The sequence below is a fragment of the Mirounga leonina genome, unplaced genomic scaffold, assembly GCF_011800145.1.
Source record: "Mirounga leonina isolate KUSES-001 unplaced genomic scaffold, KU_Mleo_1.0 Mir_151, whole genome shotgun sequence".
Classification (NCBI taxonomy): Eukaryota; Metazoa; Chordata; class Mammalia; order Carnivora; family Phocidae; genus Mirounga; species Mirounga leonina.
The window spans coordinates 75,524,087-75,550,532 of record NW_023270377.1 but is presented as its reverse complement, the minus strand read 5'-3'; the positions used below and the strand labels follow the sequence as shown (position 1 = coordinate 75,550,532).

General features: G+C 36.8%; 1 long non-coding RNA gene and 2 pseudogenes across 1 annotated transcript in view; 2 read left to right on the top strand and 1 right to left on the bottom strand.

Annotated features, from left to right (window-relative positions):
* LOC118012440 overlaps positions 1–12,604 on the top strand; it is a 29,252-nt gene extending 16,648 nt beyond the window's left edge. Inside the window, exon 3 of the long non-coding RNA XR_004679710.1 lies at positions 12,496–12,604. This is a non-coding gene — a long non-coding RNA (uncharacterized LOC118012440). The remainder of the gene's footprint in view (positions 1–12,495) is intronic.
* A 9,027-nt stretch (positions 12,605–21,631) lies between these two features.
* On the bottom strand, positions 21,632–23,034 carry LOC118011830 (annotated as a pseudogene).
* Positions 23,035–23,704: 670 nt separating this feature from the next.
* LOC118011829 lies at positions 23,705–25,532 on the top strand (annotated as a pseudogene).
* The last annotated feature ends 914 nt before the right edge of the window (positions 25,533–26,446 follow it).

The window sequence follows — 26,446 nt, the reverse complement described above, 5'->3', positions numbered from 1 at the left end:
CTGAGTGATGCTGATGATGCTCATCCGGGGATCACACTTTGAGATCCAGCGCTCTATACCATACTATGTCTCCTAAAAAGTAAATTGAATTTAGGAAAGTGGGTTAACAGATACCAAAGTTTAGATAACATTAAAAGCTTTAGTTATAATTAACATTAATCAATAACTTAATGTGGGGGCTTTTTTATTTTTAACATTGTTGATAATGGAAAGTTTCTGCTTAGGGAGTATCAGTTCAAGTATACAAGCATTAATCTACACCATACATGTATCAAGTATCCAACTAGAAGCTGATATAGGAGGTACAATGATAAATTAGAAATGATACTTGTTTCTCAAGAGCTTAAAAATCTCCAGAGATGTATATTTACAAATTAGTAGGCAGAACACAGAAATATAACTGAGGTAAAAACAATACATCTGAAAACACCAACCTTGGAGATAATAATTCCAACAGGATATTAATTTCACTTCGGGGAAAATGATTTCTGAATATTAGGTTTATTTTTAATTTCAGATGCATTTTATGCCATACTTCTGTTACATTTTTTTTCTTTTGCTTTCATCACATTGTAGGTAAACAAAAATCTTTTTTATGAGTTTTATGTAGAAGGTAGGCATTATTCAACAGGTGATTCCATCTTCTATTATAGTGTAGCAATAGTGACAATAGTCTAAAAATGAGTCACAGCCTTCCTTCTCTTGGAGATTTGGCTGTTGGAGTTTGCCCTTGGAGTGTCTCCAAAGGGCCAGGGGCCAGGAGGCAGGGAGGGCCCAGAGCTCTCTGTGAACTCGGAGGTTGCAAATTTTGCTGCTGGATAATGCCTTGCCTGGGAGTCTGGTTCACTCTGAATGCCTCTCCAGAGTTTGATGTGTTCTCTGGGGGGGGAAGGGGGAACAAAGGCAGGCGTTTTGTTCTAGATAAGAAATCATTATTAAGGTGGGGTAAAGGGTGAAATGAATTCTGGGATTTAGTCGGAGGTATACTCAGACATAATCACATTTAAATTCTTCTCCCCAAATTCGGGAAGGTCAACACTTTGCTTTTCTACACAAGAAATTAGCAAATCCTTTTTATCCTTTTTCTTAACCCGCTCCTCCACTGTCCATTTCCTCTATGCAAATTGTTTTTAGAGATTAGTTATAGCTCAGGGTGGAGTATTTTCCTTGAGAGTCTTCTCAAAGTGGAGAATGGAGTGCTTGCTCTCACCCAGGGCTGCCCTGGTAGTCCTTTGAGGCTGGACATGCTAAATCCATAGCCCTTGTATCAGGTGTTTTCTCCATGTGGTCCTTGGACACAGTGAGTGACATTGCAGCAATTGTTCCTTAGTAGATCCTATTTCCTAATATTTTTTTCATTTAGTAAATCATTCTCTTTTTTAAATGAAAGATTCTCTTGGTTTTTCTTTAAATGCCAAGGTTTTTAGTAATGCTGAAAACATATGCATTTTAATCTAGTGTTTGAACTTTAAGCAATTATGGGCCAAAGTGTTTTTTTTTTTTTTTTTTTTTTTTTTTAAGAGAGAGAGGGGGATGGAGGTGCAGAGGGAGAGGGAGAGAGAGAGAATCTTAAGCAGGCTCCACGCCCAGCGCAGAGCCAACATGGGGCTTGATCTCACAACTCTGAGATCCTGACCTGAGCCAAAATCAAGAGTTGGATGACTGACTGAGCCACCCAGGTACTCCAAAAATTATGGGCCAAAGTATTAATATAGACCCTAGATTTTCTCAGATATCCTGAATTACATTTGTCTTGTGCTTACTCTGTTGTCTACAAAGGATGTGAAGTCAAAGTATGTTTTTGTTCATTTTCTAACTTTTGAAACTAGTAACTGATATTATTAGTCTTCTTACAGTGCACCAGCTTCTATGTTAAGCCCTTTACATGCATTAAAAAAAAAATCATCCCCACTATAACTCTGTTATAGGTGTTATTGTCATTCCTACTTTCTAGATGGGAACCTGAGGCTTATAAAGTATATATGATTTGCACAAAAACATACTGATAAGGCTGGCTATATAATTTGTGGGGCCACGTGCAAGATACAAATGTGGGTCCCTTGTTCAAAAAAGTAGAAAAAAAGCCTTCCCTTTTCTTTTGCAGTCTCTTTCTCAAGCTATCATAGCGTTTTGTTTGTTTTTTATTTGCTGTGGAATGTTGCCCTCACTTGGGTATTAGGATGCTCAAATGATACGTGCAGATTCTACCAGGTGTCCAGAGCCTTACTCCGCAGCTTGTTGCACTGAGGATACAGGCCTAACCTGACTGCCGCCCTGGCCAAGTCCCACAAGGGGCAGAAAAGAGCAGCAGTCGCTAGGCAGGGCCAGGAAGGGGAAACTGTGTGAGGTTTGGGGTCCTAAGGGAAGCTGGAACAGACAGCTGAGAACCAGCCCCAGGAAGGCGGGGCACTGTGGGAGGAAGGACCGCGTGTGAAGCCAGGCTCCAAGGCCTTGGTGCATGGGCCATTGTCCCTTTAGTCTTTGCTTAACACAAATTCAGAGATAAATTTATGAAGAATTTCAGGACAGCAGCTGTAAAGCACTGAAATCCAAACACAGGACCCTCTTCTGAGCCTTTCCTTCAGAGGGGAAGAGTTCGTAAAAAGGGCTGAAGTTCATAAAACTTCCTTTGGTCAAACAGCCATGAAGCCAGCACTTGTTAGTACCAAGTGCACAGTTTGGAATCCAGCACAGTTATGAAGGACTCCAAAGCCTGATTCCTTCCCATCCTGGAAGTCATATCATATAGTAGAGGAAGTAGCAGTCATACAAGTTCACTGGGGATCAAAAAATACCCATTGAAGGCTTTTACGGAGATAAGAGGAATCCTCATATAAGTCTGATGTTGGGGTGGGAAGACAATCGCCCACCTGTGAGGCAATCCATGCACTGTAGGCTTTGACTCTCAGTAGTCATTAGGCTTTCCTTCAAATGGTTTGACCTGCATATTATCTATGTGAAAGCATGCAGTATGAGTCATGTTAATGCATCATTATTATTGCTTAAAAAAAGTTTTTCTATTATGGGCACCTGGAAGCTCTCCTCCCTTGCTTGTTAATTAGGTTTTTCTGAAGCAATGCTTGATGTTGACCATGTGATTCTCAGCCTCAGATGGTAGCACCTGGGGATGTGATGACTAACCTCCCCAAGAAGTTAGGCTGGAGTCCTCTGGTTCGAGTGGAGGCTGACACCTAGCCCCAACTCACTCTGCTGTTATAATTTAATGACAAATTTCCCTATTAAGTCTGTGTTCAAATTTCATCTGAGGAAAGAAAAGCAAATTCACCACCGGACCTGCACGTTTCCCATTACCCTTAATAAAACATATTCCACAGTGAGGAGTGACATTTTAAAAGAACAGGCCTTTCAGCAGACTGTCTGTATGTCATTGTGCATAACTGAAGCCTGCCAGGTCACAAAGGGAGATGCTTGGGAAGTGGATTAATATGTAAACCAACCTAGGTGACTTAAAATGATGAATTCTAAGGCATACTTAGTGAAATTCATTTCATTTTGAGAGCAGTTGTGTGCAGAAATGAATTAGTATTCATAAGGCTTCCCCCTTTTTCTCTTTAGAAAAAGAGAGGCTTTCTTTTTGAAAAATTTGTTTTTAACAATGTGGCAAATTAATTCGGTAGAATAAATATTTGTAACCAAAGCATGATATAGAAAATTATGGATAGAAAATAAAATGTATTTTCCAAAAATACATAGAATGTCCCAGTTCTCCTGTGGTACCTGACTTTAAAATGCAATGTCTATTGTGTGTTTTTGGATTTTTAAGGAACATATTAAAATTCATATATGTAAGCCTTGCTTATTTTAACATGATAGACAGGAAAGCACTCTTAATTTTTAAACTAATCACTGCAGCTAAAAGCACTGGGATTTAATTATTGCTTTGTTCTGAGCACATGGCAGTCTTTTGTATCAGATAGTGGAGGAAAGCTTAGGGGATTTGAACAGGCCTCCTGAGGACAGGATCTGCATTGACCTGACGTTCTTCTGGAAGCTTCTTTTTTATATCACTCTAATCAGTGTAGTTTCTTTCTACAGGATTACAAAACATTATCTTAAAACTATAAATATTCGGGCGCCTGGGTGGCTCAGTCATAAAGCGTCTGCCTTCGGCTCAGGTCATGATCCCAGGGTCCTGGGATCAAGCCCCACATTGGGCTCCCTGCTCCGCGGGAAGCCTGCTTCTCTCTCTCCCCTCCCCCTGCTTGTGTCTCTCTCTGTCAAATAAATAAATAAAATCTTAAAAAAAAAAACACTATAAATATTCAAGCCTTTATTACATATAGTAGAATGTCTATGATAAAGTACATTTCAAACTCCTAGGCCATAGATCCCACCTAATGGATTGTCAGGAAGAAATATGGAGTCATGGGTCATGCATTTATCAGCTGGCAACTCCCTAAATCATCTTCAGAGTACTGTCTTCAGAGGGGGAAGTTCATAAAAAAAGACTGAGCTCTGTGAACCGTGCATTTTCTTTTTCTTTTTCTTTTTTTTAATAGGAATAAAGGTTCCTGTGATTAGAGAGCATAAAGGATGCATTTGATTATGTGATGGGCATGCAACTTTTGTTGGGGCAGTGACTCAGCTTTATCATTTTTCTATCCTGTAGTGCCTTGTTATTAAGACAATATTTCTACAGATTTCAAAATAATCCATTGACTAGAAAAATTTGCATCACTATGGCTTCAATGAGGAAAATATTCAAGATAGTGCTTAGAACTGGGGTTTGTCATTTATCCTGCCTACACAAAAGGGAAAGAATAGCCAGAGGAAGATAAATGCTAAGTGACAGCTCTTAAAGATGGCAGCCAAGTCCCAGGAACAATGTCGAGTCAACCTGCATTTCTGAAAATGTACTCAGAGCTCTTTGCTCTTGTATACTGCCGAAGTGAAATTGCTTCTAAATTTGCCTTCAATTAAATTTGCCTAAATAGCTAAATGAGGTTTACCTGCCCTGGTACTCCCCCCAAAGAAACCCCATGTCAAACAAATATGCTGTGAATGAAGGATATTCCTGTTTGCCTACTTCTTTGGCTTGGATCCCACATAAGTCATCCTGCATCAGCACTGGAAGGGGGTGATTGACCATAGAGTCCAGTTAAACATAGAGAACTAAAAAAACCCATATGTATTTTTCAAATGATAGGAGATTTAGATAGAAAGTGTAACCAAAACATGGCAGTCTTCTCAAAATTCTTGAAGTACCAATTATGTCATGGTGATCCCTTATCTCACATACCTGCACCTCCTTTCCACACTGCCCACTGGTTTTCTCTTCTCTGGCCTGACTGATGTATAGACCCTTCCCAGGGTTGGCTCTTTCTCTCTCTTTTCTGGTCTTTATCCTGCACAATCTACAAGTGGCTGAATTACATGAAATTGTATTATAATTTTTAGTCTCTCCGATGCAGCCTCTTATGTCATAACCACATATTTCTTCCATAATCAGAAAAGTTTATTCTAAAATTAAATAATAAGTAAAACTAAGGGATATATGTTTAAAATAGTTTCCTTTGCAAGATTTCTTTGCTTATAACAGAACAGCCTATTCACATTATCTCTCTTCAGGAGCATGTTACTAAGTATTTTTTATAGCCACATGTATCACAGGATGCTCATTCATTTATGTAAGCATCATCAGTTTTTAATCCACATTACCTCAACCATCCTTGAGCTGGTTGGCAGCAGGAAGCATCTCTAAACCAGAGGGTGCAAGTTTTAATGTGGGAGCACCATAGATTCATAGTAATGGTAATGGTAATGATAATGATGGTGATGTCAGTCATGTTAGGAAGAAATAGCCTATTCCTATAGCTTGTTTTCTAACTCCTATTTACGTTCTGAAGCAGAATGAGAAAATCTTCTTTGATTTAGTTTTCCTAATATAAGGAAAAAACATAGTCCTATGTCTCAGTGTAAAAAGTATTCCTCCAATTTTATAATCTTCTGCTAGAAGTTAGCAGAAAAATAAATTTTTTTCAAAAGATTTGTGGATTTTCAGATGTGATAGACTTCATCTTTTTAAGAAAAATTCTCTGGAAAAACTAGATAAGCACCATCTAATGTGTCTACAAGTTAGAATGAGGGAAAAGAGGGAAAAGAAAAAGTACTAAATATATTTTTAAGATTATTAGCTGGTGTGTGTGACTGTCCTTATTAAAGCTGCTTGAACTAAGTAATGTGCGTTTCATTTTTTATCTGATTTGTCTAGAAAATGAGTAATTAATAAGGAAAAAGGGAAAAAACAGATAAGAAAGTCTTTGACTTTTTTTTAAATCCTTTGGTTTGAAAGAGTTTGACTATGTCTCCTGAAGTGCCAGAATTTGAGCAAACACCACCCAAGTGGCAAGTTCTCAAAGGAGTGGGGACTGTTTTCTCTTTATAGCCATTACAGAGGTCTGTCTTTAATCCTGGACCATTTTTTCAGAGTGGGAGAATGTTAAACTGATTTACTGATACTCTGGCTGCAAGTTGGACTTTCAACTCACAGCGAAACATTATTCCATGTCCCAAAACTAAATAACCGAAGGGATAGATTTTATTTTTGGAGGGAGGAAGCTATGTGTTACATTAAGGTAACAGATACAAAATGCTAGTATACAACTATGGAGAGTATGTGAGAAGCCTAATAAGGACTGTTGCATGACCATAGCACTACTTGAGAGCAACTATAAGTCAGTGATGATTCACCGTAGGTAAGATTGGCAGGAACAGTGCTTGTTCACATTTTACCTGCCTCTTGTGAATTGGACTGACCTGGTGTGTTTTGGTCCCATCCCACTGATTGCCCTTAGATAAGCTCAGTTAATCAAGAAGAGTCTAACCAGTTCAGTTTGTATTTTATAACAAAAGGCCTATTTTTCTACCCATACCATGCTTCTCAAAGATTACACTTGACATTTCAGGTTGCCTAAGATTGTTATGTTCTAATGTTCATTGATAAGAATAGCTTTTCAGTAGGACCCCGTCCCTATGCCTAGATGCATGGGTTAGAACTCAAAATAAAGGCCGATGTTTCAATTGCTGCAACAGAAGCACAAGAGCAGTTTAGCCAGGTACTTTCTGAACAGCAATGTCCAAATATATTGGATTTCTCAATTCCCAATCTATCAGATCAACAGCATTCTCGAGAGAGGAATAAATGGACAGCTTGCTCTCATCCAATAGTCCACACCAAATATCACATTGTTCAGTAGAGTGAAAGAAAACTTTATTGATTTTTTTCAGGGGGAATGTGAAAACAGGCTAATAATTTAGCTAGATTGTCAGTTAATCTGGCAAAAAATAGTACTATGGAAGAACTTTTCCTCTTGAAATTATTAAATCAGAGGAGTCTGGAACAAAGATAATACAAATATTATAAGTATATTAAAAAACATTTTTAGGAAGAGGAGATGCCTTCAAAAATATGTTTATGCACGACTCAGCTCATATTTCTCTATTTCTTCATTATGGATTAGGTGTCCACCCATAATTAATCTCTGTATATGTCTGTCACAGAACATTGTATTTTTTTGTCTTCAATATAACACAATCTCTTCGAACGTAGAGATTTTGGCATTTTCTTTCTGTGAACCCAGAATATGGTATAGTGTCTTGTGTAAAGCAGTAGTTAGAGAATAGGTATTTTCTATTTCATATATGAATATGAAAACAATGGATCAAAATCAGGGTGGTTTTGTAATGACATACCTGATCTCAATTTCATCTAGTGGCTAACAGTGTAGGTTCCCCAATCAACCAGCATGTAAACCTAGAGCATTCCATACTAACTCTGGACAATTTACTGGGGCTCTCTAAGCATTCACTTCTTGATGTGTAACATGAGGGAAATTGTAGTGCCTACAGAGTTTTCATGAGGATCATATGAGTCCCAAAGTTTTCTTCCAAAGTTTTCAGAAGACGGCCTGACTAATAGTAAGTGCTTAATGAATGTTATTTATATGTATCCTTTAAAAATCAAACATCACATTATCATTCTTCTTTTTTTTTTTAAAGATTTTATTTATTTATTTGAGAGAGAGAATGAGAGACAGAGAGCACGAGAGGGAAGAGGGTCAGAGGGAGAAGCAGACCCCCTGCTGAGCGGGTAGCCCAATGTGGGACTCGATCCTGGGACTCCAGGATCATGACCTGAGCCGAAGGCAGTCGCTTAACCAACTGAGCCACCCAGGCGCCCCACATTATCACTCTTCTTACAAATTACAGCTTTGCCCCTGTGAAATAACATAAAAGAATGAATTTTGGAGTTAAGATACTTGGCTTTGAATTCCGGCTTTGCCACTTCTTAGCAGCCAGAAGAATCAATAGGTTTGCTTCTCTATTTTGTAGATTAAGGATATTAAAATTTAATTCACGTGTTTGTTGTGAGAACTGAATGGAATGACATTTGCAAAGTGCCTAAAGCAGTGTGGTAGCACAACATATAACTCACTTTCCATTTAGCTAACTTGCTGATTGGATTAGTTAGCTTTGCAGTGCAGAAATTATATATCAATTTACCAGAAATTCAGAAAAAGTAGATTTGAAGACCATAGGTAATAATGAAGTTACACAGATACAAATTGTATTGCTGAGAGCAATGACTAAACTTTGACATTATTATAGGTCAAAGATACTTTCCCCAAGTTTTGGTTGTTTTGTCTTTCTGGAAATGTCTTCAGGTGGAATGGAAAGTTCACTTTTGTTTCAAGGTAGTAAGTCTTAAGGGCAAACAAACTGTGTCTGGTAATTTTTATTTTCCAAAGTATCCCTCTCAGTGAGGAATACATGACAGGAAATCAACAAAGAACTTTTCATTAATGACTGATAGATTTGTGTTTTATTACACAGAGCAGCTGAAATGAGATACTACCCAATATGACCAATATACTAATGGTATAAAAATGAGTAAAATCTCTTATAATGCTTAAAGCCCATTCTAGTTTTCTTATCATTAAATATTTTTATAATTAACATATGAATCAATTTTCGAGCTATCAATAGGCTGTTTGCAAGTATGTTTTGGGGTGCTCTATCACTCCCCAGATTGGATAGATGAACAGAGAAACCAGATATACAGAACACAAAGAGAAGTAGAGAGCTAGAAAATTTCCAATTAATTTGATCATTGTAGATAACGGATATTTATCCTCTTTTTTCCTGTGTAGGTATATCGCTGTTGTGTTAGAATTTGATGCATGCAACAATAGGGAATAGTCTAATTGAATACTTTCCATTTCATAAATATGTCATCTTGATTCAGAATTGGGAATACATTTCATGGAAAAATCATTTAGATTTGAGCACTATATCTCTTCAAGTAATTCAGATTAAATCTGATTACTGAAGGTGTTTATTTCTACTTGATTATTCTTTATTACACTGCATTACCAATTTATACTGATTAAAATGCTAATGGTCTATGTTAATAAAGGATTATAATTAAATTTTTTAATTTTCCTAAATTAGCAAGACTGAAACATTTACAAAAAATTCTACTTGTCTGTGTACTAAATAATGGAATTATGAGATTTCAAAATAAGATGATCAGAAGCAATTTGGGGCCAGAAGCTGTTCTGGTGGTTTTTTATTTTTCTTGAGACATGTGTAAAGCTTGCTTGCCTAGAGACATTTAGATGCCACTTCTGTAAATATTAAAATATAGGGATGGAAGCAGAATCTTGAACTATCTATCATCTATCTGTAGCCACTCCAAACTCAATTCTCCATCTTCCCTCTGCTTAGGGTTTATTACACTAGCCCTTATTTGTGCTAATAGTATCAAAAAGACATTGCATATCAGTAGGTATATTTGTCAAATTAATGCATTTGAAAGAAGCAGATATCAGTTCTAATTATCTTACCATTATCTAATTTTAATGGGAATTAATCTCGGCCACCATTAGTTTACTTAATGTACATCATTTTTATACTGTCATGTTAAATCCCCATAATGTGATATCACTGCACATCCTAACAAGAGGTATTCAGGGATGTACAGCTTGTTTATGATGGAATTGAATATTTATATATGCCTATATAGCCAGAGATGTTTAAGAATTTATATGAATGAAGAAATGAGATTTCCCAATGTAAATGGAATGTGCTCTCTTGCTGATAGTTCTTCAGGCTACTTAAAAGTTCTATGAAAAAGACCTTATTTATATTTGTTTGTTTGTTTCAAGTTTTTATTTACATTGCAGGTAGTTAACATATAGTGGAATATTACTTTCAGGAGTAGAATTTAGTGATTCATCACTTACATATAACACCCAGTGCTCATCACAAGTGCCCCCCCTTAATACACATCACCCATTTAACCCATCCTCCTGCCCACCTCCCTTCCAGCAACCCTCAGTTTGTTCTCTATAGTTAAGAGTCTGTTTTATGGTTTGCCTCTCTCTTCCCCCCACCCACAGTCATCTGTTTCATTTCTGAAATTCCACATATGAGTAAAATTTTATGGTATTTGTCTTTCTCTGACTTAATTCGCTCAGCATAATATAATCTAGCTCCATCCATGTTATTGCAAATGGCAAGATTTCATTCTTTTTTGTGGCTGCATAATATTCCATTGTATACATATACCACAACTTTTTTTTTTTTTAAGATTTTATTTATTTATTTGACAGAGACAGAGATAGTGAGAGCAGGAACACAAGCAGCGGGAGTGGGAGAGGGAGAGCAGGCTTCCCGCCGAGGAGGGAACCCGATGTGGGACTCGATCCCAGGACCCTGGGATCATGACCTGAGCTGAAGGCAGATGCTTAATGACTGAGCCACCCAGGAGCCCCCACAACTTCTTTATTCATCAGTCAGTGGACATTTTGGCTTTTTCCATAATTTGGCTATTGTTGATAATGCTGCTATAAGCATCAGGGTGCATGTGTCCCTTCAAATCAGTATTTCTGTATCTTTTGGGTAAATACCTAGTAGTGCAATTGCTGGAGTTAAGAAATGGGCAGAAGGGACACCTGGGTGGCTCAGTCGGTTAAGCGTCTGCCTTCGGCTCAGGTCATGATCCCAGGGTCCTGGGATCGAGTCCCGCATTAGGCTCCCTGCTCCATGGGGAGCCTGCTTCTCCCTCTGCCTCTGTCTCTCTCTCTGTCTCTCATGAATAAATAAATAAAATCTTTAAAAAAAAAAAAAAAGAAATGGGCAGAAGACATTTTTCCAAAGAAGACATCCAGATGGCTAACAGACACATGAAAAGATGCTTAACATCACTCATCATCAGGGAAATACAAACCAAAACTACAATAAGATATCACCTCACCTGTCAGAATGGCTAAAATTAACAACAGAGGAAACAAGAGACATTGGTGAGGATGCGGAGAAAGGGGAATGAACCCCCTTACACTGTTAGTGGGAATATAAACTGGTGCCGCCACTCTGGAAAACAGTATGGAGTTTCCTCAAAAAGTTAAAATAGAATTACCCTATGAAAAAGACCTTTAGAAATAACTTTTGATCCTGTTGCATCTTCATATTTATATCTTACTCTGAAATGTACTATTACCTAAGTCTAGGGTTAGGAACATACACTATGATGAAATGTTTGAAAAATAAAAGAATTTAAACCTAAATCTGGGAGAGATATCTTTATCACTTTAAATCTTTCTGGGGGCGCCTGGGTGGCTCAGCCGTTAAGCGTCTGCCTTCGGCTCAGGTCATGATCCCAGGATCCTGGGATCGAGCCCCACATCGGGCTCCCTGCTCTGCGGGAAGTCTGCTTCTCCCTCTCCCACTCCCCCTGCTTGTGTTCCCTCTCTCACTGTGTCTCTCTCTGTCAAATAAATAAATAAAATCTTTAAAAATAAATAAATAAATAAATCTTTCTGAATTAACCAGGATAATAGCAACATAAAAGTGCCTCAAGGCACCACTAGCAGAAGTTAATGTGGAACCACAACCACTATTTAGAGAACCATTTCCGCCATTCACAGGGAAGAGATGGCAGTGAACTTAACAACTAAGGACTAACTGTTTCTACTTCATCTGTAGTTGGTGGGAGGTATACACACTAATGATGGCTTTCGTATACTAGTAAGTCATAAAATTTCCCCTTTAATTTTTACTAAACTGTTTGAAAAACAGTTGGTATGAGCAGCTATTATCTATGATGGGTCCAAGTAGTTTGATATAAATTATCTCTAATCGAACCAGAACAATTAACATGGGAGCAATAATGACTAGATTCCTTTTAAAATATTTAATTATGAGATATTTTAAATGTATGGAAAAATATATGGCAGACACTCATGTGCCCATAACCCATGGTTACCGGATGTTGCCATATATATATGCTATGGACTGAATGTTTGTGTTTCCCCAAAATTCATATGTTGAAGTACTAACCTCTAAAAATGACGGAATTAGAAGGTAGGGCCTTTGGGAAGTTTTTAGGTCATGAAGGAGGAGCCCTCATGAATGGGATTAGTGTTCTTACAAAAAACACCTTACAGAGATCCCTCACCCTTTCCACCATGTAAGGGTACAATGAGAAGGTGCTGGCTGTGAACCAGGAAGTGGACCCCCGCCAGAACATGACCATGCTGGAGACATGATCTTGGACTTCTAGACTCCAGAACTGTAAGAGATATGTTTCTATTATTTATAAGCTAACCAGTCTATAGTATTTTTGTTATAGTCACCCAAATGGACTAAGATTGCATTTTTTAGAAAAAGGAAACATCTCATACACATCTAAATCACCTCTTCTATATTTCTCCCTTCCTTCATTTTTCACCACCAGAGATTATCAATGTTCTGTGGCTGCTGCAACTCATCCCTAAGTATGTCTTTATACTTTTTAAACATATGCATAGAACCATAAAGAATAAAAAGAATTGTTTTAGATGTTTTCCAGTTTCATCTAAATGGTATAGTATACATATCCTTTTGTAATCTGCTAATTTAACTGAACTTTAATTTTTGAGATTTATCTTTTTTGATGCATGTATATTAGACCACTCATTTTAATATGTATAGTATTCCATTGTATGAAAAAAAGTCATTTTCTCTATTTCTTTATTGATGGGCATTATTAATGATTTCCTTCTATAAAATGATACCATAATATAAGCATCCTATGCACGTGTAAAAGAAATACTCTAGTATAAGGGCGCCTGGGTAGTTCAGTTGGTTAAGCGTCTGCCTTTGGCTCAGGTCATGGTCTCAGGGTCCTGGGCTCAAGCCCTGAGTCGGGCTTAGGGGGGGTCTGCTTCTCCCTCTCCTGTGAGCTCTTTCTCTCTCACACATAAATAAATAAAATCTTAAAAAAAAATACTCTAGTATATTTATCTAAAACTAAAATTGCTAGATCAAAAGGTGTACATTTTTGCAATTTTAATGAATATTGCCAATTGCTTTCCAGAATGATTTTTCCAAATCATACTGTCATCTGCAGTGAATTAAAAAAAGCTCCTGTTACTTCACATACTAATCAGCACTTTTAATTTTTATCAATGTGATAAGTATGAAATGATTGTTTTAAGTTATATTTCATGAGACTATTTCCCTTAAATGTTCTTTTCATTTGTAGTTTTTAAATTAAAGTGATCTCAACATATAATTGAAGGATTAAGCAATTTTTCTAGTTCTGTCCCAGGATATAGAGAAGCAGGAAAGAGCAACAATCCCAGCATTTCAAGGAAAAAGAGCCAGACATACTTTAATTTCAGTTTTTTTCCATGTCCATTGAATACATGGCAAACAACTGGCCCAAAATATAAAGAGAGACAGTACCTATAGAAGAGAGGGGAGATGTAAGCACTCACTCACCTGGCTGGACAGAACACAACACTAGCATCTAGCTTTCAACAAAAAATTTTGAGACCTTATGAGAAGGCAGGAAAAGACACGCTCAGAAGAGACAAAGCAATCATTAGGATTAAACTCAGATACAACACAGATGTTGGAACTATCTGACAGGAAATTTAAAATGATTGTGATTTATATATTAAAGATGCTAATGAGGAAGGTAGAAAACATGCAAGATCAGGTAGATAATTTCAGCATGGAGATGGAAATTATAAAAATGAATCAAATTGAGGGGCTTCTGGGTGGCTCAGTAGGTTGGGCATCTGACTCTTGGTTTCAGCTAGGATTGTGATCTCATGGATGGTAGGATCAAGCCGTGTGTTGGGCTCCGCACTCAGTTTGGGGAGTCTGCTTGAAGATCTCTCCCTCTGCTCCTCTCCCCACTCATGTATGTGCTCTCTCTCACTCTCTCTCTCTCTCAAATGGATAAATAAATCTTTAAAAAAATGAATCAAATTGAAATGCTAGAAATGAAAAACACAGTAATAAAGAATGTCTTTAAAATCAGTAGATGTGGCATAGTAAAAGAATCAGTACTTGAAGACAGGACAATAGAAATGATCCAAAATGCAACCAAAGAGAAAAAATGAAAGAGAGAGAAACAGAAATGGGATATTAAAAGATATGGGACAATAGTAAACATTTTAACATAGTGTAATTGGAATCCCAGGAGATAAGAAAGAAAATGAGCAGAAGAAATATTTGAAGAAGTAATGAGCAAAATTTTCCAAGATTAATGGCAGGCTCGAAGTCTAAGATCCAGAAATTCAGAGATCAAACAGAATTAATCCCACCACACACACCCCCTCCTTAAGACATATCATATTCAAACTGTTGAAAACAAAAGACAAAGAGGAGATCTGGAAGGTAGCCAGAGAAAAAAATTAACATTATTTACAGAAGAACAAAGATAAGATTTATGGCAAACTTCTCTTCAGAAATCATGAAAGCTAAGAAGCAGGAGATATCTCTAAAATTCTTGGAATAAACAACAACCAAAAAAAACCACCTGTCAAACCAGAATTCCATACCCAGTGAGCATAAATTTCAAAATTAAAAATTAGAAAAAAATTCTCAAAAAATCTAGGAAATTCATTGTTGGCATATTTGCTCTACAAGCAATGGTTAATATTTAGGCAGAACTAATAGAGAAAAATGAATCTATACAATGAAATGAGGAATACAAAGAATAGAATAGGTAGGGCCATGAAACAAGGAATGCAGTTTGCCTCTACAGCCTGTAAAAGGCAAGGAAACAGATTTTCTCTTCAGAGCCTCCAGAGGGAACTGGCCTTGCCAATATCTTGACTTTAATCCAGAAAGACTGATTTTGGACTTCTGACAAGCAGAACTGTAAGATAACAAATTTGCATTGTATTAAACTACTAACTTTGTGGTAATATGTTATAGCATCAATAGGAAAATAACATAGATGTATAACTGCAAATCCTAGGGCAACCGTAAAATATTTTTAAAGACATATAAATAATAAGACACAATGAAATTATTAAAAATTCTTGAATAGCATAAGAGAAGGCAGAAGAAGAAAAAAGAAAGTATAGATAGAATAAACAAAAAAAACAGCTAGCAAGGTAGCTTTTATTGCAACCATATCAATAATGACGTAAATGTGAATGGCCTAAACACCCCAGTTGAAACAGAGTTTGTCAAATTGGATTTTAAAAACATACCAATCATAAGGTATCTAGGTGAAACCATTTTTAATATATAGGTTAAAAGTAAATGAATGATGAAACACATATCAGGCAAACACTATCCAATAGAAAGCTGGAGTATATTAATAACAGACAAAGTAGATTTAGAATAAGAGGGTCATTACTTAATGATAAAGGGTACAGTTCTCAAGAGAACAATTCTAAATGTGTATATACCTAACAACAGAGCTTCAAAATACATAGAACACATACTGAAGAAACTGAAAGGAGAAATATATGAATCCACTATTATAGCTGAATACTTCACCATTCTTCTCTCAGTAATTTATTGAACAAAGTAGAAAGTCAGTAAGGATAGAGATGATCTGAACAATACCATAAACCAACTACATCTAACAGATAACAGTCCATCAAGAAAAAGAGCATATACTTTATTTTCAATGTAAATGGAATATTCACCAAGACAGAGAATGTGGTAGGTCAAAAAAGAAACCTCAACAAATTAAAAAAAAAAAAGAAAAGTCCTACAAAGCATGCTTTTGGACCATAACAAAATTAAACTAGAAATCAATAATAGATATCTGGAAAATCCCCAAATATTGGGAAATTAAACAACATTCTTTATAGAACTTATGCATCAAAGAAGAGTGTCAAGGGAAATAAAAACATATTTTGAACCAAATGAAAATAAAAACTACATTATATCAAAACTATGTACCTAATAGCAGTTCTTAGAGGAAAAATTATATGGTTAAAAACTCATATTAGAAGTGAAGAAATTTCTAAAATCAATATCCAAGCTTCCAGCAGAATAAACCAGTAAAAAGAGCAAATAAACAGAAGGAAATGAGAAATATAAAATCAGATGTCAAAGAAACTTGAAAACAGAAAAAACAGACAATCAATGAAATGAAAAGTTGTTTCTTTGAAGATATCAATAATATTGATAAATCTCTAGTTAGAATGTCCAAAAAAGTAAGAGAGAAGACATAAATTACCAGTATCATAAAGGAAGATATATTACTATAGTTCCCACAGACTTTAAAAGGATAAGTGTATAATGCGCCCCTCCACATCCCCCCCCCCCCACAATGGCTCCCAGGGATCAATACCTCTTGGTATTCATGCTCTTATGTAGTACTCTCCCTTTGACTGTTAACTTACTGACTTGCTTCTAATGAAGAGATTATTCTAGAAACAGTGATCTATCTCTTCTGAGAATAGGTAATAAAATGATGTTGATTTTCACCTTGGGCCTTCTCACTTGCTTTTTCCTATAGTCCTTTTCTGGGGGACTCCAGATACCATGTTGTGAGACATGGCAAGAGACTGACACTTGCTAACAACCTGAGTGAAGTGGATTCCCCCCACTCCTAGATCAAATTCAGATGAAACCGTTACCCTGGTCAGCAGCTTACCTGCAACCTCATAAGAGATCATGAGCCAGGGACGTCTAGATAAGTCAGGCTCTTTCTTTGATTTATGGGTTTCTGACACACAGAAACTGTGAGGAAACAAATGTTTAATGGCGTAAGCCTCTGTCTCTAACTTTTAGTGTAATTTTTTACTCAGCAATAGATAACAAATTCATTAAAGAGATAATTCTATACCCATAAATTTGATATTATAAATAAAATTTATACTATAAATAAAATGAGCCAATTTCTTGAAAGACACAAACTACCAAAAATTATTCAAGAAGTAACAAATAACCTGAATAACCCTATACTTCTTAATTGAATTTATAGTTAAAAATCTTATACACATGCACAAACAGCAGGTTCAGATAGCTTAATTGATGAATACTAGCAAACATTTAAGGAATAAATAATAACAAACAAAATCTCTTTCAGGAAATATAGAAGGAGGGAATATTTTCCAGCTCAGTTTCTGAGACCATTATCCTAATAACAAAACCATTAAAAAAAAATAAAAAGGAAAGGAAAGAAAACTACATGCCTTTATGGACATAGAACAAAAATCCTCAAAAAACTTAGCAAATTAAAACCAACAATGTATACAAAGAATAATATATCATGACCAATTTGGGTTTATTCCAGAAATGCAAAGCTCATTTATGAAAAAATCAATATAATACATGATATTAACAGACCGAATAGAAAAAATTAATTTTAATATATGTAGAAAAAATTTCAATAAAATTAAACATCCGTTTATGATACACACTTTCAGCAAACTAGGAACAGAAGGTAACTTATCCTAATTAGGGACATCTACAAAAGCCTACACATAACATCATACTTATTAGTGAAAGACTGAATGCTTTCTCCCCAAGATCTATAGCAAGGTATGAATGTCATTTTTCATGACTCCAATTTAATATTGTACTATAAAATCTATCCAATGCAATAAGGTAAGAAAAAAGAAAAGCATACAAATCAGAAAAGAAGAAATAATTCTATTTGAAGATAACATAATCGTCTGTTTAGAAAATCTCAAAGAATATACAAGAAAGCTCCTACAGCTAGTAAACCAGCTTATCCAGGTCACAGTATACAGTCAACACACACACACACAAAAATTATATTTATGTAAATTAGTAGTAAGCAATTATAAGAAGAGTATTGTTATGATTACATCAACAAATTTAACATGGAGCTATAAATCTGAAGGGAAAAAAGTAATATATAAGGTGAAAGCTATGAAAGATTGACAAAAATTAATAATAAATTGAAAGATATACAATGTCCATGGATTAGAAGACTCAATTTTGTTAAGATGTTAAGTATCCTCAGTTTCACTGATGAATTCAACTAAATCTCAATCAAAATCCCAGCAGAGTTTTTATAGATATTGACAAGCCAAGTCTAAAATTTAGTCTTTCTCAAACATCTGGTGATCTCTGAAACCTTTTAAAGTCTACGTGTTAGGCTCTGAAAAGCTCACTGAAACCTCTGTGTGCTTCAGTGAGGCTTGTCCATTAGTGAGCTTCACTTGAGGATGACAGTGCAGTGCTTCTGCGTTTTGTTGGAAGACACACATGCCAGTATTTGTTGAGCTTATCTTTGGGCTCTTCAATTTCTCTTGGGAAGACCCATTCAGTTTATGACTCAGGAGGTGCTGATAAATACCTGGCTGTAAACATTTTATTCAAATGAGCTGGGAAATAAGACTAGGGTTGGGGGAGTGTTTCACTATTTACAGGATAAAATTTCACTTAATATCTTATTTTTATTGCAATACCTCACCCCTACTTTCAATTGACTAGTTTCTCTGAATCTAGAGTTTCTATAATTCAATTTGTCCCAGAAGAAGCTTTTGGTTACTCCATAGGGAGTTGGCAGGGAAGCAGAGGAGACCTTGGTTTTAACTCCATTTTATGCTCACTTTAAATTGGCCACTGTACTTTTCATCCCATCTTTCATTTGCTCTGGAAATAAATGGTGCTTCTATCCTGAGCCTTTTATAGGTTTTACTTGCTGAATTAGTGTTCTCTGTTATAGGCATCCTCTGTGCTGGTATTGAGGCTTAAAGTCTTTTTACTCTTTTATGTCAGTAACCATAATTTGTCCACTTTCAACAATATATCTTGCAAATATTTATGGATATCATTCATTGACTGTAGCTTTCTTTTCCATTGATACCAATTTACTGTTATTTTAGTGGAGTTGCATAGGCAGTAAAAATAAATGAACATTTTAATTCAAACCATTTAATTTTATGTCTGAGGTTGATAGGCTTTCATATGATTATTGCTCATTGTCTTTTTCTCTTGTGAATTGTCAGTTCATAGTCTTTCCCCATTTTTCTTATTGGGTTGTGTGTGTATGTGTTTGTGTTTTATTGTTTGTAGGCAATCTTTACTCCCTGGGAGATGAAAATAATTGGAACAAGAAAGAAAGTTGGGTCATAAGACACATAAACATGACATCCCTTTGACTAAGAAAGGCAAAATATATTTATTAAAAATCTTTCTAATTATTTAAAAAAATATTATGAAGCTCCTACCAAATATTATACACTATGCTAAGAAGTAGAAATTGTAAAACTTAATTTTCATTTTTCTCAAAATACAAGATTCAATTTCTGTGGCCCCTTAGATACACTCAGCCCCATCTACCCACCTAGTCTTAGTTGTTTGCCCCTCCCCTAGCCTGAGCATCCCTACATACAATTTTGATTGAGATTGCATTGGATCTGTAGGCCAGTCTGGAGAATTTACTTCTTTATAAAATTGTATTTTTCAGCAATGAACATTTGCCATTTTAACCACTTTAAATGTACAGTATAGAGGCATTTAAGTACATTCACACTGTTTTACAATCATCACTACCATCCATCTCCAAAACTTTTTCATCCCTCTAAACTGAAACTCCATATCCATTAAACAATAATTCCCCATATCCTTCTCACAGCTCTTGGCAGCCACAATTCTATTTTCTATATCTATGAATTTGGCTATCCTAAGCATCTCATTTAATGGAATCATACAGTATTTGTCCTTTTGTGACTGGCTTATTTCACTTAGGATAATGTCTTCAAGGTTTATCCATATCTTAGCCTGTGTCAGAATTTCCTTGTTTTTAAGGCTGAATAATATTCATTATATGTATATACCACATTTTGATTATCCATTCATCTGTCAATAGACACTTGGGTTGCTTCCTCCTTTTAGTTATTGTGAATAGTGGTGCTATGAAAGTGGATATACAAATATCTGTTTAAGACTCTGTTTTCAATTATTTTGGAAGTAGAATTGCTCAGTCATATGGTAATCCCATTTTTAGTTTTTGAGGAACTGCCATGACATTTTCCATAGCAGCTAGCCATTTTATATTCCCAGTAACAGGGCTTCCAGTTTCACCACATCCATGCCAACACTTGTTATTTTCTGTGTTTTTGAAAATAGCCATCCTAATCGGTGTGAAGTGGCATTTCATTGTGGTTTTAATTTGCATTCCCTAATGATTAGCTGTGTTGGGCATCATTTCATGTGCTTATTATCCATTTGTATATCTTCTTTAGAGAAAGGTCTATTCAAGCCTTTCCATTTTTAAATTGAGTTGTATATGTTTTCTTGTTTTTGTTGAGTTGTAGTTCTTTACTCTGGATATTAACCCTTTATCAGATACATGATTTGCAAATATTTTTTCCATTTTGGGGGGTTGCCTCTAATTCTGTTCATAATGTCTTTTGATGTATAAAAATTTTTAATTTTGATGTAGTCTGATTTACCTGTTTTTCTTGTGCTTTTTGTGTCACATCCAGGAAGTCACTGCCAAATCTAATGTCACAAAGATTTTTGCCTATGTTTATTTCTAAGAGTTTCATATTTTTAGGTCTTATATTTAGGTTTTTGATCCATTTTGAGTTAATTTTTTGTATATAGTATAAAGTAGAGGTCAAACTTCATTGTTTTGCATGAGGATATCCAGTTTTTCCAACACCATTTGTTCATTCATTAATTTTTGAAAATGCTTGGACAGCTTATCTTCAAATGTTGCTTCTGTCATATACTCTGTAGCCTCTTTTTCTTTTAGAAGTTTAAACAGTATACAATATACCTCTCACTCTTTTCTGATTTTTCACTCCTTCTTCTCTGTTTCAATCTAGTATTTTACAGTGATTTATATTCTAGTTTAAAGTGATCTTTGTTGTGTCCAACCAAATAAGGCCATTTATTCTTAATTTTGGTTACTGTATTTTTTAGCTTTTATGTCTTAAGAGAATGAACTCTGTGGGCTGACCTAAGTTCCACCAGTTAGGAGTACTGGCACAGAAGAGTAAAGGAAGGGAGGAGAGCAAATGCAGGATATTTATAACCTGGTTTCCTCCCTCCATCCCTGAAGGATGTCTGTATTCCTGCAGGATTATGTTCTGCTAGCCAGCTGTCTTAACAAAAATTTATCTGAGTCCAGTTACTGCTCTCCCTCACCTCTTTAGGCTTAAGGAGATTATGCATCTTGCTAGTACTAGTTTTTAGACAATGCACTAACTCTAGTGTTTTCCTAATAATCCTACACTTAGCTTTGTCCTTCCATTCAACACTCCTCAAATCACTCAATTTGGGTGAACTATTTTTTTCTACTTGGGGCATTAACTATAGTGAATTTTATATATAGAAAATCTTGGTTTATCAATATTTTATTTATGGGTTTCAGGAACTTGTCATACTTTAAAAGGACATTTTCATACAAGTATTGTATAAAGTGTCTCATGTATCCTTTTACCACTTTTTTTCCATGCTGTATTATCTTTAATTAAGTGTAAAGACTTCCAATCATATCACCAAGAGACCAATTCACCCACTGCTCTGTTTGGTTGCCAGTGTCTTGTCTCTCTCTTCATCAATGGTGAGGCAGATAGCCTTTCCATGGGAAAGAGAAATCCATGGCTTAGTGCCTTTGCCAATAACAAAAATGTTGGAGAGCTGGATGGCAAAGCTGTTGCTATTGGTATCTTTCATGTGAACTATACCGAAAGAACCCCGGTGTCTCTCTCTGTTGGTGATTATACCAATTCTTCCCATGTTAACACATTCAGTCACCATATACAAATTACCAGTGCCAAACTTGATGGAATCAGTAAACTTTCAAGTCTCCAAATCAATGTGAATGATGAAGGGATCAGGGTAGTGGATGGTGCCTACATCAGGGGTCATTAGATGAAGGATTCCTTTTGTTTCCAGAAGGATCTTTTTCACTTTGCACGACTTGTACTTGGCCTCCTCGGATGTAATACAATGAATAGCAAAGTGACTCTTGGTGTCACAGATTAGACAGAAATTCTCTGCAGTCTTATCACTGCTTATGACATTCATAAAACCAACATGTAGGTTATATCAGTTTGGACCTTGCCACCAATCTTAATGAAACATTATATGATTATCTTCCTTACTTCATCTTTTAGGGAATACTTAAGCCTATTCTTTAGGAAAATGATGAGAGGGATGCCGGGAATGGCCAGCAATCCCTGTACCGATGGATGAAAGATTACTCCAAACTTTGCTGTGAAAGAGAGGAGAAGGCAAGAGGGTCAATGCTCAGAAATGAAAACCCTTTGCTCTTCTTTGCTCCCACTTTTATTGGTCCTTCAGGATAATCACAAATCCTTATAACTGTTTCTCAAGCACGTGATGTGTGACAAGGGAAGATCTGTTTAAGGGAAAGATACAATATGCTAATCTGCATGTTCTACAAGTTCTGCTAAACATAGCCTAAGGGACAGTGCATACATCTCTTAGATCACAGGGCGGCTCTTTGGGCTAAGAAAGCTTTGGGGAAGGCAACTTCCTGAGGCATTCCAACAGCAGAGTGGTCAGCAGGCCTTGGCATTCCAAAGGCCTATGCCTTTCTCTGAAACCTTCCATCACTCCCAGCGGCCTCCGTGTTACATTTTAGCAAGCCAGGTATTATGGCTGATTTCATGCTCTACATTAACCCCAACAGAGGGAGACATTCTCTCAGAATATGGCAATTTGTAGATGGATGAGGAGCAAACACACCAGTCTTTCCACCTTCCAGTGCTTTAGAGCTGCTGTCTGCTTCAGATGCTTCTTGAGACCATGAGCCATGGCTGTTCTAGTCATGAAAATAACTCCTTTTACAGCTTCAAATTTTACATTCAAATCTATGATCCATATGGTATTTCTTATTATATTAGAAATGAAGTATTACTCATTTTTTCCCACAATTTTTATGGCTATTTTTATTGGTTTATTTTCTGTTTGACTTTTTGAATCTGTTTATCAAATTAAAAACATAATACTGGTATTTTTTATTGAACAAATATAAAATTTATAACATTTATAGATTAATTTAGTGATAAGTAAAATCTTTGAGTCCACTTAGTCATGAATATAGTACTCTTACCAGTTGTCTTCATTTGTATTTCTCACTAGTTTTTTTTTTTTTAAGAGTTTTCTTTGGAGAGGGTTTTTTACAGTTCCTGTTACCCTAGATATTTTACACAGAGGTTACTGTAAATGTCTCCTTCCATTATAACTTGTAGCAGGTTTTGATTTACACATATGAAGCCTAGTGATTCTTGATATGACTACCTTAATTTTGAACCCAGCCACTTTATTGAGTTATGTTTATGTTTGTAATAGTTATACATTTTCCAAGTTTTCCTTTAACCAGCCTCTGATAAGAGAAAAATAGAAGAAACTCTCAGACTTTGTGTTCAACAGAAACTTTAAGCAGGATGTGACCCTTTAACTGACTTAACTGAGTCCCCAGGTACAAATGGGATTTTGATAGTTGCAAATAAAGGTAAGAGGCATATGGGAAGAATGTTCTAGATTAAGAAAGGAATAGTTTTTTCTCTGTGGAATCACCATGGCGACCAGGACCCTGTACACATATCCTGAGAACTGGAGGGTCTTCAAGCCTCTCATTGCTGCTCGGTACAGTGGGGCTCAGGTCTATGTGCTTTCTGCACCACCCCATTTCCAGTTTGGCCAAACCAACTCCCCCGAATTTCTCCGTAAATTGCCTGCCAGTAAGTTTCCAGCATTTGAGGGTGACAATGGTTTCTGTGTGTTGGAGAGCAATGCCAGTGCCTACTATGTGAGCAATGAGGAGCTGTGGGGAAATACTCCAGAGGCAGCAGCCCCAGTAGTTCAGGGGTGACCTTTGCTGATAGTGACATAGTGTCCCCAGCCAGTGCCTGGGTGTTCCCCACTTTGGGCATTGTGCACCACAATAAGCAGGCCACAGAGAATGCAAAGGAAGAGGTAAGGTGAATTCTGAGACTACTGGATGCTCACTTAATGACAAGGACTTTCCTGGTGGGTGAATGTGTGACACTGGCTGACATCACAATAGTCTGCACCCTGTTGTGGCTTTATAAACAGGTCCTGGAGCCTTCTTTCCACCAGGCCTTCCCTGACACCAACCACTGGTTCCTCACCTGCATTAACTGGCCCCAGTTCCAGGCTATCTTGTGGGGGAGGGGAAACTCCATGAGAAGATGGCCCAGGTTGATGCTAAAAAGTTTGCAGGGAGCCATCCTGAAAAGGGTACCCTACAGAAAGAGAAAGGTTCTTGAGAAGAGAAGCAGAACCCCCAGGCTGAGTGGAAAGAGGAGAAAAAGGCTGCTGCCGCTGCTCCTGAGGAGGAGATGGATGAATGTGAACAGGCGCTGGCTGCTAAGGCAAAGGCCAAGGATCGCTTTGCTCACTTGCCCAAGAGTACCTTTGTGTTGGATGAATTTAAGTGCAAATACTCCAGTGAGGACACCCTCTCTCTGGTGCTACCATATGTTTGGGAGCATTTTGATAAGGATGGCTGGTCTCTGTGCTATTCTGAGTACTGTTTCCCTGAGAGCTCACCTGGACCTTCATGAGCTGCAACCTCATCACTGGAATGTTCCAGAGGTTGGACAAACTGAGGAAGAATGCCTTTGCCAGTGTCACTCTTTTTGGAGCTAACAATAGCAGTTCCATTTCTGAAGTCTAGGTCTTCTAAGGCCAGGATCTTGCCTTTCTGAGTCCAGACTGGCAGGCAGACTAAGAGTCTGAAACTGGGTCCTGGCAGTGAGGAGACCCAGACACTGGTTCAAGAGTACTTTTCCTGGGAGGGGGCCTTCCAGCATGTGGGCAAAGCATTCAATCAGGGCAAGATCTTCAAATAAACATCTCTTGCCATCACCTAGCTGCCTGCACCTGCCCTTCAGGGAGATAAGGGTCATTAAAGGAAACTGAACATTGGAAGAAAAAAAAAGGAAGGAACATTAGGTAATGATTAAAAGAGACAAAGCACACGGTCAACTTGAGGACTTACATGTCATTCAGTATCATGGGGCAATGGGCTATGAAGTGGAAAGTTGTGAGACATGAAAAAGATAAGAAACAATGAGTTCATTTAGGGCCCTAAAAGAAGGAGCTTAGGAATCACACTAAGAACAATGGAAGCAATTGAGTTTTAGCAGAAGAGCAAGTAAGATGACTATCAACATGGAGAATGAAGTTTTGTGGTTCATATGGCTGGTACAAGTGTGTTGCAATAATATGGGAGATTAACTTTGTGACAAAAATAAAGAGGATGCATGAGCTGAAGGCCTATTAATGAGGTAGCATCTGCAAGGGTTGGTGACTAACTGTCAGGAAGAGGAAAAGAGAGGGAGAGGTGAAGAATTCTGGCTGGAACAGTGCATGGAACAGGGAAGGATTTGTGAGAAGGGGATGAGTTCAGATCTGTTGAGGTTGCATTTGAGAAGCCTGTGGAACATATACATACTAATTTATAAAATATGTCTATGTGTTAGATCCAGTCATCTTTTATTCAACAAATATTGATTAAATGCCCTCTCCAAATCAGATGTTTTCTCCCTGGCAGGAGGAGAGATTGGGCTATGCCTCCTGCACTATAATAACAATCAAGATAGGATGATATGAAAATATTTGTTATCTATGTATTTTATATCCAAAAAGAAAACAAAGTCACTGTTATGGGCTGAATTATGTCTCTTTAAAAATTCATGTTGAAGCCCCGACCCCCAGCACCTCAGAATGTAGGTGTATTTAGAGATAAGATCTTTAAAGAGGTGATTAAGTTAAAATGAGACTGTTAGAGTAGTGCTCTCATCCAGTATGACTGGTGTTCTTTTAAGAAGAGGAAGAGGCATCAGGAATGCCTACACACAGAGGAACAAATACATAAAAAGTAGTAAAAGAGTGGCCATCTGGAAGCCAAGGAGAGAGGCCTCAGAGGAATCTAACCCTGCTGGCACCTTAGTTTTGGACTTCCAGCCTCCGGAAGTGGGAAAAAATAAATTTCTGTTTTTTTTTTTTTTTTTTTTTTTTTTTATGAGAGCCAGTATGTGGTCTTTTTTTAATGGCAGCCCTAGCAACAAATAGTGACTAATAATTAAAATGTGCATGTACATGCACAGAGCAAATTAATGCTAGAGATCAAGAACTAGACAAAGAATATACATAAGAATTCTTTTTTTCCCCCAAATTTATTAAGGACTAATTGACA